Here is a 17192-nt window from a genome sequence, read left to right as displayed (position 1 = left end):
TTTAAGGGGCCAGGTATCAAAATGAGAGATTTTTATGTTATATTGACTTTTTTTTTAAACTCTAGATCAACAACTGTATGAAAACTGATGAGATGTATTATATACAGTAGAAACTTTCTTGGGGTGATAGTTGGCCTTAATTACATTTGCCACAATTTGTATAAAACACGAGTAGCTTTCTAAACATCATTATAAGCCAGTTTTTAAAATATTCTTTGGAAAACAAACACAATAATACAAAAATACATTCTATATGTTTTTAAAATAATTCTAAAATGATGCAGATTTTATGTTGTCAATTTTTTTCCAGGTAACTTTTATAAAGGAAAAAGTTACACTGAAACAGTTCATTATATTTGTACAGACATTGGGAAGGTCAGTTAGTATATATCAAAAGGAACCTTAATTCCAAAAATCTATCCCCAAAACAATTAGGGGTGAGCACAAAGATGCACAATCATTTATAATGATGAGGAGTAGAAAACAACCTAAATAGTCAAGATTACAGGATTGAATTATACTATGTTTGTTCGGTGGTTCATTATGTAGCCTTTTAAATAATATTGTGATACGTATTAAGTGTAATATTGTCAAACTTAAAACATTCATCAATTCATTCAGTCAACAAAAAGGATCTACTGGGACTAGATTCTCTTTCTCTGTCTTGGACATACAGCACTGAGCAAAATACAGTCCTTGTATTCTTGAATTTATGTACTAGTTTAGATTATGAGATAAGAGTAATCCTGATTATGGTAAGGAATTTGAAATGATTTCATTGATAAACACTGTGATTAAGTTTGCCAAAATAGTTTATGGGAAGGATGAAAATCTACTTTGGATTTTCCTATGTGAAGAAATGATGCTTCAGCCGAATGAGAAATACTGGTGTTAATAATAATTATTATAATAATTATTTGTGAAAATGCAATTAAAGAAAATCAAGTCTCAAAATATTTTCAAATCCTTTTAGCTTATCCATTTTTTCATGATTTTTTTCAATTTTTTAATTTAAGATTTTGTTTAGAAACTCAATATCTCAGCATAATAGTCATTTAAAAAACTCTTGAAATACATACTTGGTAATATGAACTTTATTTAGAACCATTTTTCAAAACCTAATTCCTCATAGGAACAATGCAATATATGGGGGTTACATTTCTGGAAAAACTAAATAGCTTAACCCACTATTAGATAATGAGAAACATTAAAATAAAACTTGAAGGTAAGTAAATATTGTTTATGAAATTTATTCCATAGTTTATGAGGTTGATGTTAATTTAAGTCTAGGTGCAACAACTGGGCATTTTTGTTCTTTGCTAAAAATCATCCTTATTAGAATTTTAAATTTAGTTAACTTTTTAAAAATATAATAAGTCAAAGACTACACAAAAGAAATAATGCCGTACAATTTAGCGTGAAGAGGTTATCCTCACTGCATAAGGCATCAGTCAACATTGCTCATTAGGACTGCACTTCAGCATTAGTGTGGATAACAAGATAACACAATCGAAGAGAAACTTGTGCATAGCTAAGGTCTTACTGGATGGCTTGTGCTTTTTATTAAAAGAAATCATGTATTCTTTTCAAATCATATGTTATAAAGTAGACTGTATAGTTTGCTATCATATTGTATAATCTTATGTATTCTTAAGTAATATCTTAATGATGGACTTTAATTTCTATCATGGAACATGAGTTCTGTTATTTCACATATTCAGGATTTCCTTCTCATCTATACTGAACTTAGAAGTCATGTTTTCCCTTTCTCCCAACTGGGTGACCAGACTTTCTTTTTCCCTACTATCACTTAACGCAGCTATGGATCAGAGACAATGGAAACTGGTGTAATAACAGCAACTACATGCCTCTGTATTGCCATCTTACAAAAACAAGAAAATTATTAGATCTCCTGAGGCAAAGCCTCAAAGCAAAGAAATTTCCAAAAGCACTGCTTTTGAGGGGCTTAACAGGCAGATTAAGTTGTCTAGGAACACTCTAGATTAACTGCCTCGGAAATCCCCTATCTTCCTCCTCTTCAATGTGCTTAAACTTCAACTGCTAAACTTAAATTCCCACATACTCACTGAAGTATGGAGGTACCTTATGTTTTCTGGACCTCAAACAGAAATTTAAATAAACTTTAAATTGAACATATCCTATATAATAGAAAGTATAGAAAGTTTTGTTCTCTGAATAAATATAGCAGTCTGCTACTCAGAAATTTTCTTTTTTATTTTCTCTGTTACAGAATTGGGCAGTTGGCTAATGGGCTTACTTAAAAAAAAAAAAAAAATAACAACAGGACTAACTGAGGTCAAATAGATTCTCCAAGTGAGTGATATGGAAGGTAGAAAAGATAAATTATTTGGGGTTCTTGTACAGAAGCATAGTGCCTCAATATATAAAGCGTGCTGGTATGAGAAAAGATTTCCAAAACTTCAAAATAGGCAAAAAGAGAGAACCGGGTGTTCTTTCAGTGATGTGTTGGATTTACATGTTTGATTGATTTTCTATTGACTGAGCTATTTTACAACTTTTTAGGGATAGACGTAAATTTGCATGTTCTTTTTCTGATGGTTATGCAAAGAGTTTCTGTCCTGTGGAAAAATTAACCTCAAAGGTTATGGTTTATCGACCTGTGTGGACACTGACCAGTTTTGTATTTAACCCAACAATCTTGCCCTGACACTCCTTTATTAAATTGCTTATACTTCGATTTTCAAATGTTCAACATTTTACTGGTTCACTCGTTAATTAATGAGTTAAGTAAAATTTTTGACAGGTGTTCACTTTATATTTGCCTGAGAGTCATCATTTTACCTTGCGAAAGTTATATTTTATCACTGGTAAGAGGATCCAAAATGATTTGCCTGTTAACAACGTTTAAAGAATTCAGCAGAGATACAGTCCTTTTAATCTGTTGTGCTAGTAATGAACTCCCCTAAATTTTATGATTATAAAAGTTGATTTCATTGTACAAAATATGCAAAGTAGTAAATGGAAGACTATTTTATTTAGCTAATAAAACAAACTAATTATCAAATATTTATTGATCTTCTTCCTTGGGGATGTTCCTCCTTTAATAACCTGTGCATTATAGAGATAATATACTGCCACAGAATATTACACTATGCTTTAGACCAAAAGAGTGTCTTTTTCATTTTCTTTTCTTTTTTTTTCACATCTTCATTGGAGTATAATTGCTTTACAATGGTGTGTTAGTTTCTGCTGTATAACAAAGTGAATCAGCTGTACGTATACATATATCCACATAGCTCTTCCCTCTTGCGTCTCCCTCCCTCCCATCCTCCCTATCCCACACCTCTAGGTGCTCTAGGTGGTCACAAAGCACCGAGCTGATCCCCCTGTGCTATGCGGCTGCTTCCCACTAGCTATCTATTTTACATTTGGTAGTGTATATATGTCCATGCCACTCTCTCACTTTGTCCCAGCTTACCCTTCCCCCTCCCCGTGTCCTCAAGTCCATTCTCTAGTAGGTCTTCGTCTTTTCAAATTCCCACTGTTTCCCATGGTGCTTGCCTTAGAAGATGTTTGGAAAATGTTGAATTTTAGCTTTTTTTGCTGTGTGTGAGGCATGTCTTCCAGTCTTAGTTAAATAAAATAAAATCACTCAAATGTATTTCATTTATGAGACTACCCTGGGGCTCAAATCTGCCAAAAATATTTTCCAAGTACAGTGAATTGAAAATGCAAAATTTTTATTTAACTTACCTATATACATCTTAATTATAATAATTACTTTCTAATGTATTTGTCATAACTGAAAAGAGAAAGGAAAATGACATTAGGCTACATTAGGTACTAGATTTGTCACTAGCATGTGGTGTGAATACAGGTATTTCACTTCTCTTTGCCTCAGTTTATTGAACTCTAAAATGAGACATTTGAGAGGTTTTCTATAGTTTCTCCACTGCCTAAGAATCTATTAAGATATGTTGACACCTACAGCAATTTGACCCTATCTAGTGACAGTAACACTATGTCAGCTCTTTTGTGTTTTAGACAAAGTTTAAGAAGAGTTTAATGTTCATCATGAAGTAGGACAAATTAAGGATTTTTCTGTTTTGTATATGTCATTAAGAAGATGGCTTAAGCAAAATAAAAAGTAACAAAACTGCCACCAATTTTCCTGCAGTGTCCTTCACAAGGCTGTCTGAGAATTGATGTGTAGGGTCTTCAGACTACAGCCTCATACAGTCTTTAGGACTGTGGGTCCAAAAGACCACCAAAAATACTCTTAGAGAAAGCACAAGGAAACAGCATAACAGATTCCTAGGTTTTTGTTTTTGTTTTTAATGGTTGTGTGTGTGTGTATGTGTGAACATTTTTCCCTTCAATGATTTTGTGAGGCTATTGTGTTCAAGATGAAAAATTTTTGTGACATGAAGGAAAAATTGCCAGACCTAACATGAAACCTGAGCTGTAGGCAACCTAAATTCTAACTAGTTCTAAATCATAAATAAGCCTATCAAAAATGTTTTACAGACTGAACTAATATAAATATCAGCCTTCAGTTCCTGCCATACATAAACTAAGTAGCTATAAAGTCCTAGAAAATAAATATTCCATAGAGAGTTTAGGATTTAAAATACTGATACTCTAAAATGTGTTTAGCTCTTAGTGTGTAAGCTCCATTGTCAGGATTTTTTTTTTCCAACTTTGTCATGATGAAAAAATGAATTATATACTGTAGGTTATTTTCTCTTTTTTATTTTAATTTTTTCTCCTATCTGATAAAGCTTATTTTACAACTACAAGAGCTCCTTCAAATTTTTCTAGATTTAATTTTTAATATTATTTTGGGTTACATTTTAAAATCTAATTCTATTGAACTATTTAAAAATGAAAACAGGGCTTATTTACCACATTTTTCTATTTTTCTTCCAAATTTAATTCAGTAGTCCTATAAGAAATGCCATACTCACTCTTCCTTCCAAGGCTTTAGTCCTGGTGTAAAGATTACCTGTCTATCCTTGTTCTTGAACCATTAAATATAACTGATTTGCCTAAGGGGAATCACAGATCTCTGACTCTTCTGTATAGTGAATAAGAAGATTGTTTATGTAAATGGTGCACATATGGACAAATCACACACATACCCAGCCCCCCTAAGCTATGTGAAATTCAGAGATTGGACTTAACAAATCCTTAAACTGAAGCTGAACAACCGACCAAGCTCAAACCACCTAGGCCTCTCATTATTTCTGCTCCAAAACATACAGGAGGCTTTTTTTTTTTTCACCAAATGTAGCCCAGGTTTTCCATGAACGTGTTCTACTTACCGTAACATGGTGAACCAGGAAAGGGAGAGCTGTGTGTGCTTTCTAACCTCTAACATGTAATTCAATTCTCATTTATAAATCCCTAGGTATGTATTATCTAGGGAACAATCAAATATAAATCTTTCACATTGTCTCTCCCATTAAATATTTCCTTTAATCATTCTTACACTTTATGTACTTTTCTCCTTTTAATTGATTTTTTACGGCCTTAGAACACATTCATATTTTACATCTGAAGAACAATAAAAAATAAATTATTTACAAAATCCACAGTCATTCAGACCACAATTTTAAACTTGGTAGCACAATATTCTCATTCATAATTAGATACTTAAGAAAAATGCATTTCTACCTAGCCAATTTGCTTAATCCAGAACAAGACAAACCACTACTTTTGAATCTAATTCTCATACCTTGCTTAAAAAATAAATAAATAAATAAATAAATAAATAAATAAATAAATAAGGAAAGAAAAAACCATTGGTATAGAATACTTTGTTTATAGTGTTATTTTGGATATTTCCTTATATAAGTCTTGATATCCCATATAATTGTTATACAGTTTCAATTAATTAGGCATGTATTAACGGAATGAGGTTTATCATCAGTTGCTTTGTCTTGCAATTGACAGTTGCAGAGAAAGAAGTAGAATTTATACATTTTTGTTGTTGTTAGAGTGATCAGATCCTCTTTTTAATTGTGGTGCTTGTTTTGCTTTCCTTTTTATGGATTAATCTATTTAAATTTTCTACTGCATTTACTAGATATTTTCGAGTCTTTTAAAGGCAGTGCTCACCTAGTGGTAAAGTGTTCGAGGGAGAGGAATGATCTTGAAGAAGAAGATAGTTACCGTGCTGTCCCCTATCTTCCCTGCAGCAAGTCCACTCACTGGAACCGCACAAGCCACAAGATTATGTTCATGTCAGTTCATCCCACACACAGTCAGGGCTGGGCTATATAAGGGCTCTAGAGCTCAATGCAGTAACGTGCCAGCACATAAAAACCTGGGTGCTTTCTAGTCCTGCCACACCAGGCTGCTGCTCTCTGGGGCCAGGGAGCAGTCCTAACTAGAATCCTCCTCCTCCCTTACAACAAAAACCTTGCCAACGTTATATTTAGAATTCACGGTTTCCCCATTAAAAACAGGTTCAGAATTAGTTCAGTTTGCTAAGGCCTTAAATGTTTTGGTTGTTAATATTAATCTAAACACTAATCCTGAGGTTTAGTCATGACTCTTCAATTTTAGGGAACATAAAGATCACCTGGGGTACTGGTTAATAACGCAGATTCTGTGCTCACCTCCAGGATATGAGGCAGGGCCAGGAATACATGTTTTATCCAAGTCTCTAATGATTCTGATGAAGATGGGCTTGTGGAAAGCCACACTCTGAAAAAACCTCTATGAGTAATATCAATCCCATTTCACAGATAAGGGAGCATAGAGTCAATGTATTTCCCAAATGGATAATGAACACAGATTTATTTGGCTCCAAAGTTTATACTTTCAAAAATCTGTTAAAAGCATTGCTAGATTTATGGATTTTCTTTCTCATGCTTTGGTCTTCTATTTTAAAATATACTTAATAAGGAGCCAGCAATCCGATTATTCACACACAGAATTACCTACTTTAATCAAATAAATTTGCTTAGCCTTTTGACTGAATCAACTATTTGATTGAATTGGTCAATCTTTGAGTCTAAAGGTTTGTTGAAATAGTTCTGAAGTTTACAAGGGAAGGATTGACAGAGTTTTGTGATTAAACTCAATGCTATAATTTTAATTAATCTGAATTAAATAACACACACACAGAGGCACACAGACGGAAATAAGGCATAAAAGTGCCACAGGTAAAGCAATCTCAAAGAACAGTAACAAAACATCAAGTCAAGAAAATTCAACAAACCACATGTCTTCATGTTCCCCAAGTTTTATTCAACAGTGGACATATTTTACTACCCTGACACTATGATATTTAGAGCTTAGGCTCTTTGAACATCACTTCAGACTGTTCATATCCTTCCAGATCTTTCAGAGGACAGAGTCAAGAGAATGTTAACTATAGACCTAAAAGAAGAATATTTTTGGTTAAAGTTTGTATTAGGATATAAAAACATTCATGATCTGAAAAATGAGAAATGTGTGTGCTCAGGTTCAGGCTTGTCTTTCTGATCTAGGTGTCTTGGGTAGGTGTCTTAACTCAGTCAGACCTCCATGCTTGGTTATGGATTGGAGTGTCTAGGCTTCTAGAAGCTTCCAAGTATTTCAAAATCTCTCCTAAAGTAGATTTCTTTATTTGGTTATTGTCAGCTGCATGTAGTATATAACATTGTATTTTTTATATCTGAACTTAATATTAATTCCATTTCATGATACATTTGTATTTGAATGAAGAAAAATTATGAAAAACTTCCAAGAACAAAATGCTACCCCCTACACCTTAAATACTCACACACACACACACAACCACACTCACACACAAAACTTTTGAAGTATAAACATGAATCATTTTTCTACTTTATAGAGTGAGCTGTTTAGCAGTGTGGGTTTCATGATTATTTTTGTATTTATAAACTATGCACCTTTAGTTAACTATTTCTATTTTATTAATATAATTTTTCCTAAGAAACAAAATTAACAGTGCATTTTGGAAAAGAACTTTCTTTATAATCAGTCATGTTGACTATTAGCACTCCTAACATTTACTTCTACCAGTTTAACACAAATTTAGTCTGAGTCCAACTTGATCATTGTTCCTTTTAACCCTGGGCTGTACATAACCTGAAATCATGAGTTGGGTTTAACAAGAGTATTTTGGAGAAGTTTAAAAAGCATACACCTTTTCCCTTACTTGCCTATGCTGCCTAATATGCTGTTGTTTGGCCAACAATCTGCAAAACGAATATATTTATTTGTGATGTCATTCTCTGGGCCACTGTAATACATTTCTTATCTGCTCCTTTCTGCAGGAAAGGTTCAAAATGAATACATTAATGTGTTGATCATTTAGTAGTATGGTTTTAAAATAATTCATTGATACTTGATTTCAAATTACAACTCTCCTAGAACACATTAAATTTGTCTTGATCGTTTTTAGGTTTATTCTATTTATTCTTTGTGTTCCTCCTCTTGGGGTTTTGTGTTCCTCCTCTTGGGGTTTTGTGTGTGTGTGTGTGTTCTGTCAAAATTCCATTTTAATTTAAAACACTGGAGCAATGGCTCTAGATCTCAAAATGTGTACATTGCCTTCCAGATGATAATCTGGTTAAAAGTTAAAGTGGTTTTATGTATGGTGTTTTTTGTAACAGTGTTTATAATCATGCATTTTATTGTACTGTAAATGTTCTTTTAGCATTTTGTGATTTTTTAACATTAGGCATTTTCTTTATAATATTGGATTAGATTTAAATGTAAACTGTATTCTATCAGATCAAAGAAAAGTATAGAATATATGATAAATCCTCCATCTGTTGAGCATTGAGAGAGAATAATAAGTAACTTACAAGCAGTCTCAGTGGAATTAAGGAACAAACAACACTGAAGACATGTACTTGTACAGGTCATATAGAATTAAATACAAGTCAGTGCTTCCCAATTACTTTGCTGTCAGTATGGTTCTTTTCCACATATCTTACTTACTCAAGAATAGTGTTTCCTCTCTTGAACAGAACTGAATTTTATTCTCCCATTTCATATAATCTCTTTTTTAAATGATCATTTTTGGGTCAAAATTATATTTAATTTTCTCAAACTTATATGTTGTTTAAAGAGTCAAGCCTTTCTTTATGAAAAATGGCAGTCTTCTAACCCCTTCTCAAAAAACTCTCTCATCATTTACTGCTTCCCAGAAGCAATAACTTTTAACTATGTTAGTTGTCACATTTGTTATTTATCTCTATGTCTTGGGAGTTGAGCTATTTTTACCACAAAATGCAACAAACACACTTTCCTTCTGTCTATTCCTAAACATAGCTATAGTTCTAGTTAGATCAATAGTCTGCGTTTATATTATTTTGACTATGTAGACATGATTCACATCTAAGTTGTACAGAATATTAATGTTCTTTTCTTTTCTTGAACAATTTATTTTTTTCCCCTGGGGTTGCTAATTATCTCTACTTGCTTAGTTTTCAACGTATTAATCACCAGTTCTATGTATTAATCACCGATCCCAAGTTTACCTCTATAAATAAAATATTTAAAAAAATATATTCTAATGCATCAGATGTCCTACAAAAGTCATCAGCGATTTCTGACTTGCTCTAGTCTGGAGTGTTTGCTCTCTAGATCTTGTTCTTTATCACCTTCAGATTCTCTTTTCCTTTTTTTAAAAAAATTATTCAACCCCTATAATTTAATTACTTGTTAATTATTTCATTTTCTCTTAAGATTATTCAGTAGTAGCTTTTGATAATGAGTTATTGAAAGTAAATAGTTTTTCAACACTTTTTATAGCAAAACATCTGCAATCACATTTAACTGACAGTTCCTTTAGGGACAGAATACTAGGTTGGAAAAATTATCCTCAATATTTTAAGCCATACCTCCATTGTCTTCTAGCTTCAAATATGATGTTTGATTTCTCATATAAAAACTCTTTTTTTCCTCTCTGAAAATCATGCTGTTCTCATTGATAACAATGTTCGACATTCAGAAACTGTAGGATCATATGCAGAGGTAGATCCATTTTCATCTATTGTTCTAGGCATTTGGTGGGTCTATTTAATCAAGAAACTAATCCTTTCATTCCAAGAATAATTTCTTGTATTAGTTTATTTTCTCATCCTTTTTCTTTTGTTTCTCTTCTCTCTTTTGCATGGACTCTTTTTATTGAGATGTTAGAACTCCAGACCTGAGCCTCTGATTTTTTTATCTTTTTTTCTCCTGTTACCCATAAATGTGTCTTTTTGGTCTACTTTATGGGAGTCTTCCTTAATTTAAGTTTCCAGTCAATATACTGAATTTCCATTTCTACTATATATTTTACATTTCCAAAAGTTCTTTTTTGTTACATCCTGGTCTTCTTGCATGGATACATCTCTTTCTTTTATCTCTGAGACTATTAATGATACTAACTTTTTCTTTCTGAATTTCATGTTTCTTACAGGTTCCTTTTTTGCTTGTTTATCTGTATTGATCTATTTATTTCATATTGGAGGCCTCCCCAGATATTTCCTGATTATGGTTGTCTGCTTATCTTTTAAAATTGGGCATTTGAATCTGATGTGAAACTTTGTCTATGTAAGTGGGTCTTATGAACTGTGGGTCTCCCTTGTTGATCAGTACTTATTAAATTATTATAGTAATCTGGCTCGATTGCTTCTTTCAGAACCTCCTATCCCAACCACCATGTCAGTTACAATAGGAATTCCAACAGAAAATAGGGTATCTGTTAACTGCAAAACTTGAGCTGGTTGTTTCTTAATACCTTATTTCAAAAACTTTGTATCCCAAAATAAAATGAAACAAAAGAAGTGTACATTTTTTTCAGCCTTCTTCAATATGTAATGCACTGTTTACATCTCTCTATAACTATATTATCTCATGGGGTTAGAATCAGGCCTGCTTTTGAGCAGGTTCACATGGAAAGGCCAAAGTGGTTGCAGAAAGGGTTTCTTTCCTGATTGGATGGGTTTTGCTCTGGGTGATCTGTTTCCAGGTAATACTAGTTGTTCAATCTTTTGAATCTCACTTTCGGGCAGAATGGATCATTAATGTAGTCAAAAATCATTTTTTGTAGTTAAAATTGGAAGGTATCCAAACGATATGCCAAAGAAATAATTAAAACAAGAAGAACACTGACTATGCAGGATGAAAATGGATAGCAGTAACATATCACATATTCTTGGTCTAGCCTCATTTTGATCAATAACAAATATTTATGGAATACACAGCAAAGGCTGGGAGTAGAGTTATTGCTTATAGAATAGAATAAATATAAGTGACTCAATAAATTGTTAAAAATACATATACATTTATCTTAGTCCCTTCAGGCTGATTACTTACTCCAATAGACTGGGTGACTTATAAATAAGAAACATTTATTTCTCACAGTTCTGGAGCTGGGGAGTCCAAGATCAAGGCATGAATATAGTTGTGTTCTGGTGAGGGCCCACTTCCTTGTTCATAGATGGCACTTTCTCACTGTGTCCTCACATGGTGAAAGGGCCAAGGGATCTCTGTGTGGCCACTTTTATAAGAACACCATCCCATTCATGAGGGCTCCACCCTCATGAAGACATAAGCACCTCCCAAAGACCTCACCTCCTAATACCATCATATATGGGGGTTAAGATTCCAACATAAGAATTGGGGGGGGCATAAATACTTAGACTACAGCAATATTACATATGGATGTTCCAGATTTTAATTAAAGCAACCAGTTCCAGCAGTGAAAATATCAAAATGAAGTGAAAAGTTTAATGAACTTTCTGTATATATGTTCCATTGTATCATTCAGGTAAGTAATAATGTTTTATACTTTTTCTTGTATAATAGAAAGTATATTTGCCTAATACAATAATAAAATAAAAATATTTTTCTTATATTTTACACCCCAAGTTTTCTTACATTTTCTCACATTTGCATGAAACATGAAAATATAATATTTCTTGTTTGTTTAACAATCTTACTGGTTTGTGTATAACTCTACAGATATTTTCTTTCAGTTGGGTCTCAAAACTTCTAATACTTTATATTGTTTAGCAATTAAATACTTGTAGGAAAACTGCATTTTTGAACCTTTAATAGTTGTATTCTAAGATTCAGCCCCAAATACTCCCTCATGTATAAAGAAGTTTGATCCCCTTCTGTGAAGACTTTTAAAAAGAGTCTTCTTTAGGGCTTCCCTGGTGGCGCAGTGGTTGAGAATCTGCCTGCCAATGCAGGGGACACGGGTTCGAGCCCTGGTCTGGGAAGATCCCACATGCCGCGGAGCGACTAGGCCCGTGAGCCACAATTACTGAGCCTGCGCGTCTGGAGCCTGTGCTCCGCAACAAGAGAGGCCGCGATAGTTAGAGGCCTGCGCACCGCGATGAAGAGTGGTCCCCGCTTGCCACAACTAGAGAAAGCCCTCGCACAGAAACGAAGACCCAACACAGCCATTTAAATAAATAAATAAATAAATAAAAAGACTTTTGTGCCTTATTATTCCTTATTAAAGCACCTATAAAATTGGTGATACTTTTTGTTTAGACTTTTTTTCATTTATCTAAAATACAGGTTCCTCAAGGATAGAGCAGGTATGGGAAACTATATAAAGTCATACAGTGACTAAGAAGAAAGCTTTATAGAAAACAAAATTATAACATATTCTACTGAATCAGTAGGAGACAATCATAAACCATAAGCCTGAGATGAGAGGTTATTGATTTCATATGCTTCTACATCAGTAGATTAAGTACATGCTATTATATATTGGTAAGTACTTTTAAAGAAATTATATTTATATGAACAACCACTTACAACTCTCTAATACAACTAAACAGAATATCTCCTTCCCCATTCTCCCATTCCTATAAAGAAGATACTTTTTTGAAGCCTTATGTTATGGAATCTCAACCTACATACAGACTGGACCATTGTCTTTCTAAAACAGGAGAAGATTGCTACAGGTTGAAAGATTCATTTTATAGATTAATATAAATGGTTGATTGATATGAGATATGCAATAACAGCTAGTTTGGGCATAAGTTTTAGAGTTATTTAACTTGTGCTTTAAATTTTATCTATAGCCCTTTAAACTATCTGAGGATACTGATTTAATTAAAATAATTATATTAATTGAATACATTTATTTTCATAGGAACTGAATAATGTTTCACCCTAATTCTTCATTACATACATCTCAAAAGTTTTACTGCCTAAAAATTTCATAAACTCTCCACAAGTGTGATGTAGAGGTCCTTAATAAAGGAATTTAAGTTTTAGAGGTTATGTTTAGATTATTCAAACTTAATTTGGTTATTTAATTGACAATATCTATACATTGTAAACTCCTAGAGACCAAAAACAAAACAAAATAGATTAAATGTTTAAAGATTACATTGCTATGTTACATAAACATGGATGCTTATATACATGGAATTTCATTTTTATGCTATTTGTATTTATGGGGGCAGAAATCACATTGGTCCCATTCTTGTTGTTGAAATAATTTCAAAATACTCTCTAGATGGAATATATTAAAGGAAAAAAAATAAGAGAAGCCAAAGTTTAAATTTTAATAGCAAACTACATAAGCCTTGGTATGCATATATATACGGAGTATTAATTGCTAGTAAAATGCTATGTAAGAGTAACATATTACTGAGTCTATCTTTTGCATTAAATTTTATCTTTACATTTGTAGTTTTACAGTTGAAGTCCTAGAGATATTTACATTTAATTTCCTGAGTTTAGATTTCCACTTTTTCTTCAAAATATTTATTAGAGATACTCTCCAAGGGGAAAAAACCTCCTCTTGTTTTAATTATTTCTTTGTCATATCGTTTGGATACCTTCCAATTTTAACTACCAAAAATGATTTTTGACCACATTAATGATCCATTCTACCCAAAAGTGAGATTCAAAAGATCGAACAACTAGTATGATCTGGAAACAGAGCAAAATCCATCCCATCGGAAATGAAACCCTTTCTGCAACCATTTTGTCCTTTCCATGTGAACCTGCTTAAAAGCAGGCCTGATTCTAACCCCATGAGATAATATAGTTATAGAGAGATGTAAACAGTGCATTACATATGGAAGAAGGCTGAAAAAATGGTGTGCTTCTTTTGTTTCATTTTATTTTAGATATAAAGTTTTTGAAATAAGGTATTAAGAAACAACCAGCTCAATTTTTGCAGTTAACAGATACACTATTTTCTGTTGCAAATTCTATTTTTGATATATATGAATTTATTTACCCTTTGCAAGTGGATCATTAGCATAAAAATATCATCTGTTGGAATGCAATTAAAAGTACATTTAAAGTTCGATTAAAAGACTTCCGATGTTAATTAAGCAGTAATAATAGGCAACCTGCAGAAACAAGAGCTGTTAATGCCGTCATGAAAACAAACTTGCAACAACTATCTGCTGGAGAACATGAGCCGGACCGCAGATTGTTTATTGTCAAAGACTTGACTGGCTAATAAATGCTGGCAATAGCTTGAGTGCGCTGGAATGCTGTGCAGCTGCTGCATTAGTCAGACTTTCCCTTTTCTGAATGCTCTAATCCCTTCGATATTGCATTAAATATGTTTTCAATATTTATCTGGATAAAAATGTGCTGAATGTTGCAACAGTTTAATTCTGACGTTTGTCACACAGGAAATCTGGAAACGGCAGAAGGTAACTGCATCTTTATTGTTAAAACCTAATGCAATTCATTTCTCTCACACTCTGTGAGAGCACTGAGTAAGACTGTGCTCATGCTGAGGCAGGAAAATGCCAGCAGTACTGAAGCCAAACATGAGGACTTAGTGCTTGGCTGAACGGACTTAACTGACCCCTTGCTATCCACGAAGATCTAAATTCGGGCAGGACCCCATGACTGAATGTCATATAGCAGAATATAATAAATGGCTCTGGGGCTTGTTATAGTCTATACAGTCCAAATCCTTGACAGGCCAGAAGTAGAAATCATTTATTACCATGTCACATAATTTTATTAGGTTTCCTACATGATTATCCAAACAATTGTTAGCTAATCTATTGGATGGTATATAAGGAAAGTCACTGATCTTGAAATTAAGATGTTTGAATTGTATCCCAGCTTTGGCGCTAAATTGTGATAAACCCATTAGCCCCTCACAGTCTTTCTTGGACTCAGTTTCATCTACAAAAGGCTGGGTGTGATAGATCATATCTCTAAAATGATTGTCTAAAATAATTGTCTAAAATAATATGGCTATTTGTATTTAAAACACCCACGCAGCCATAAAAATATTTAAACAATGAAATAATATAATTATAATAAATAATAACAACACCCCTATTAAAATGTAATATTTCTATCTTGAAGCTAAATATTGAAATTATAAGACAACTTTGGAGAGTGTGTGACATTGAATCAGAGAAATTCATATTACACATTTTGCTAGAGTTGAGTTTTCTTGCTGATATGGCAGGATAATATTACATTAGGGTGACATTTCCTCAGTTTCCAAAAAAGAAAAAATATAAGCTTCTTGATTTGAATGTGTAGACTTTTTAGTTTTCTGAAAGCATGAAACTGATATTAAGTAAAAATCTAGGAACTAATCAAAATCTCCAAACTTCCAATAATATCATTTAATTTATTTCATTCAATCTAGGTAATTAAAATCCCTTGAGACTGACGGAGAATGCAAATAAATATGTTAGTGATATATTATCGGTCAGTCTTTTTATGTGTCATTTAGACTACCCTCTAAAACTTCTTCTCATTGACCATGAAAGATGACCAACTCGTTGACCATGAAAGATGACCAACTCAACTGTTTCAAAGCAGTATGTGTTGAGAATAAAAATAGCCTGACAACCAAGTCAACCTTTAGAAATTGTGTACCTCTAAACACAGAAGTCCCTTACAATTGTTATTGGAAACTGAGAAATTTTTATTACCAAGAAACTGCAATCAACTGATACAGTAATTTTTTACTACCTTATTTAAACCTTTGAAAAACTTTCTCAAGCTGAAGTATTGAACAAATTTGCTAGCATGACATCCAAGGCCTGCCATGATTTGATTTCCTTTTCATGTCAGAAGTTGCATTTTTCAAAGCTAATCCTCTGCTGTACATTCTACTCCATTCCAGAAGATGCTATATCTTTTCCATTTTTCACTATTTTCTCACAGTGTACATTCAATATCTATGGATATCATTCTGAAGCCCAAATTCCACCGTTCATATGAATTCTTATCTGGTTTTCCCAAATGAAACACCCCCACAATCGAGTTAGTAAAATAGTGTTAGTTTGTTCATTAATGTTTCATGGCTCTTATCAAATTTTGATTGATCCTATAAACATTTTATTTTCTAAATAGAGTGTAAACCTCTGGAGAGGTATGCTTATCCTTTTTAAAAATATAACATCTTTACTGAGATTAGACTCATACCATACAATTCACACATTTAAAGTATAAAATTCAATAGTCTTCGGGATAGTCTCAAAGTTGTGCAACCATTAATACAATCAATTTTAGAATGTTGTCATTAACCCAAAACAAGCCTTGTAGCCATTAACAGTCACTCTTTTCCTTCCCCAACACTCTCAGTCCTAGCCAACACTAATCTACTTTCTGTCTCTATATTTGCCTATTGTGTTCATTTTTAATAATGAAACCATAAAATATGTAGCCCTTTATGACTGGATTCTTTAACCCAACATCATCTTTCTGAGGTCCATTCATGTTGTAGCATGTGTCAATACTTTGCTCTTTTTTATTATGAAAAAAATCATTACATTGTATGGATATACAGCTTTTAATTTTTCTATTTATTAGTTGATGGACATTTGGGTCATTTCCACTTTGGGGCTATTATAAATAATGTTGCTATGAACATCTGTTTGTAAGTTTTTGTGTGGATGTATGTTTTCAATTTTCCTAATTATATGCCTAAGAATGGAATTTCTGGGTCATATGATAACTCCAAGTTTAAACTTGTGAGGAACTGCCAGACTATTTTCAAAGTGAACACACCTGAGTCTAAATTCCTAATAGCAATGTGTGAGGTTTCCAAATTCTCCACATCTATGCCAACACTTATTTATATTTTTGATTATGGTCATCTTCGTGAGTGTGAAGTAGTAACACATTACAATTTTGATTTGAATTTCCTGATGTTTAATGACCATTTGTATATTTCATCAGATTTAGCAAGTTTTCAGCTATTATTTCTCCAAATATTTTTTCTTTCCTTT

At 32.9% G+C, this 17192-nt stretch overlaps 2 long non-coding RNA genes across 2 annotated transcripts in view; both read right to left on the bottom strand.

The window, feature by feature from the left end:
- Positions 1–17192, bottom strand: part of LOC309661038 — a 570380-nt gene that overhangs the window by 519164 nt on the left and 34024 nt on the right. The gene's annotated exons all lie outside the window — the stretch shown is intronic.
- LOC309661032 overlaps positions 1–17192 on the bottom strand; it is a 31162-nt gene that overhangs the window by 8488 nt on the left and 5482 nt on the right. The gene's annotated exons all lie outside the window — the stretch shown is intronic.

Source organism: Balaenoptera physalus, assembly GCF_965194825.1.
Source record: "Balaenoptera physalus genome assembly, chromosome: 5".
Lineage (NCBI taxonomy): Eukaryota > Metazoa > Chordata > Mammalia > Artiodactyla > Balaenopteridae > Balaenoptera > Balaenoptera physalus.
The sequence above is the reverse complement of the archived record's forward strand: the minus strand, read 5'-3'. Positions and strand labels throughout refer to the sequence as shown.